General features: G+C 39.0%; 1 pseudogene; it reads left to right on the top strand.

Moving 5' to 3' along the window:
* Window positions 1–1,441: 1,441 nt before the first annotated feature.
* Window positions 1,442–2,977, top strand: LOC139445382 (uncharacterized; annotated as a pseudogene).

Genomic DNA, 2,977 nt, shown 5'->3' with positions numbered 1-2,977 from the left:
GCCTGTACAGGCTTTGAGCATACATTTCATGAAGTAAGACGAGTTCTATGGATGAACAACTTCTTTATTACAATTAATGCGACGTTTCGGTGTAGATCCTAACAACACAGGTATATATACCCTTATTGACATCTAAGTTGTTACAGTGACTAGTTGATGGACACAGAGAGGTGATTGGATGTACTTCTTGTCTAGGTTGCTGAGTTTGTTGATGGCTGAGTCATCTAGTCACTGTAACAACTTAGATGTCAATAAGTGTATATATACCTATGTTGTTTATCCCTATCCATCAATTGCTTGATAAAGGTGTTAGGATCTACACCGAAACGTCGCACTAATTGTAATAAAGAAGTTGTTCATCCATAGAACTCGTCTTACTTCATCACTCCAACTTCTAAATGCCACTGAAAGAAGTTATACATTTGATACATGGAATTTAGCGCGTTATAAATACACTTCATCATCATCATCATCATCAACATCATCACCAGCAGCAGCAGCATAATCATCATCATTTGAGAATGAACACATGATTGCCCAGGGATACAAGGGTACTATCTAGCTCAGTGAAGTTTCTAAACTACAACTGATTTTTACCTAGTTCATCTTAAAATACATTCGCCGAGTGGATGCGTGACATGTATTTCTTCTTGAGCTAGAAAGGGAAACACGTTAAAATCTGCGGGAGTACCCCGTGGCACACGTGAAAACAAATCCTTTCTATTCATGAAATCCTACATACAAATCGTCCGTAAGACTCAGTACTGCGAAAACCGTCCCAACAACGTCGTGTCGTGTTCGAATGACATGTTCCGTTATATTTGGATAATTATATATGGACTACGGTAAACCATTGGAGCTCCTGGCCCGTGAAGATCCGGGTTAGAATAGGTCTTCATCTCGTCGTAACTGGCGACTATGCGTGTCGTAAGAGGCGACTAACGGGGTCGGGTGGCCAGGCTCGTTGACTTTGTTGATGCATGTAATCGTATCCCAATTGTGTGGATCGATGCTCATGATGTTAATCTCTGGAGTGCGGAGTTAAACAACAAACAAACAAACAGACATAGGAGCTCCTGAGAAGACCCATACGTGTCACGTGAGTATGTTTATGTCGAGTTATCCGTACATGCAGTTCGAGACAAGCGTGTCCCCGTGCGACCCTACTGTTTGTCGGGCTCTGCAGGGACAAATCTTATATTGTCTTAAAGGAAGCCATCGAGCGATACCCAAAGACTGGAAGACCTATATACCACGTGACCTAAATTAGGTCAAAACGTAATTCCATGTCTGTAAACACAAGTGTTATAATTTTACATGAAAATACGAAGTGACTCTACAAATGCACCAAAATGTAAGTCTCGTGCTGGATTTAAGCAGCTCTTGGTGTTAGTTCTCAATCTTTAAATGTAATTATTTTTGTCTGTACATTAAAATGAAGATGGGGACACGAGTGGCACAGTGGTAAACGTAGTCGCAATTCGATGTGAAGTGTTGCGTCCCTTATTCATGCCAGGATCTGCTAATCCTACCGACTTAAAATCATTTGTTAGCACCATGCTTTTGCGCAACGTCTACCACGTCTAATTTGGCCTTTCCTCCTACGCTACGTAGAGAGTGAGTGAGTTGGGTTTAACGACGCTTTAAACAGTATTACAGTTGTATCACGCGTGCCAGCTTGATGTGGGAGGGAAGTAATGCAGATCTTATACGTTTACAAGGTTGGTAAACCCACGCTTAGATGTATAGTGCTGACAAGACTTTGAAACATCGATGATGGCGAATCTGAGCTTCGAGCCCACGATCATAAAATTCTGGCACAATCTCGTTCAAATCAGATTTTAGTTCTCGCTACGGCTAAACAAAGTTCTGAAGACCTCGTTTACCAGATCGGAACAGAAACAATCGGAATGTGTTTTCTTTTCATGCAATCTCGAAAAAGTTAACACGATGTATTCCGAACGACAGTTACGGTCTGTACGTTCATCTCGCTTCAATGGTATACAGGTTTTAAACGGAGGAGACTTTATATAGCCCGTGGGAAGTACTACCATATACTATTGACCGGCTATAAGGCATTCCAGAATTATTTTTTTTGGTCACTTTTCAAATGATGAATCAATATCTTTCAAACCGTAGCCTCGAATGGAAGTCGCTACTTTGAAACAAGCGCCGTGAAGCTCGAGAAAGCAGTTTTCTGATTGGCTAATGACGATTTCTTGTTTGTCATTTCATTGGTCAGTCAAAGTTCGCAAAGATACTCCCCATTTTGTTGTATGGGGCAGAAGTCTGGGGTTTAAAGCGCATTGATGCCATAGAAAGGATTCATTTATATGTTTGCAAAAAGTATTTAGGTGTTAAAATAAACACTTCCAGCTTGGTGGTGTATGGAGAATGTGGAAGATTCCCTCTCTATGTATATTGAAATATAAAAGTTATTAAATACTGGCTGAGACTTATTGACATGCCCTCATTTAGATCGCCAAAAAAGTGTTATAATATGATGATAGTTTATGATAATAATGGGAAAAGAAACTGGGTTACAGGTGTTAGAGAATTACTTTTCAGTTGTGGCTTTGGTGATATTTGGCAAAACCAAAATGTGTATTCCAAACCAATGTTTATACTTTCATTAACCCAGAGATTAAAGGATATTTATTTACAATCTTGGACTGCATCATTGACTCTAACAAACAAATGCTTTTATTACAAAATGTTTAAATCAGAAATAATTATGGAAGATTATTTATCAAAAGTTAATGTTAAAAAAATTCGAACGTCTCTTTCACGTTTTAGATGTTCTTCTCACGACCTTTTAATAGAAACAGGGCGCTATGTAAACATTCCTCGTGAAGAAAGAATCTGTAATCTATGTAGTTTAAACTCAGTAGAAGATGAATTTCATTTCTTACTTGTATGTCCGGTGTATTTACACCTTATTGAAAAATACCTGCAAGCTTATTATTACAGGTACCCT

The sequence above is a fragment of the Haliotis cracherodii genome, unplaced genomic scaffold (assembly GCF_022045235.1).
Source record: "Haliotis cracherodii isolate W230 unplaced genomic scaffold, xgHalCrac1.p SCAF_6, whole genome shotgun sequence".
In the NCBI taxonomy this organism is placed as follows: Eukaryota; Metazoa; Mollusca; class Gastropoda; order Lepetellida; family Haliotidae; genus Haliotis; species Haliotis cracherodii.
This window is presented reverse-complemented; position numbering and strand designations above follow the sequence as displayed.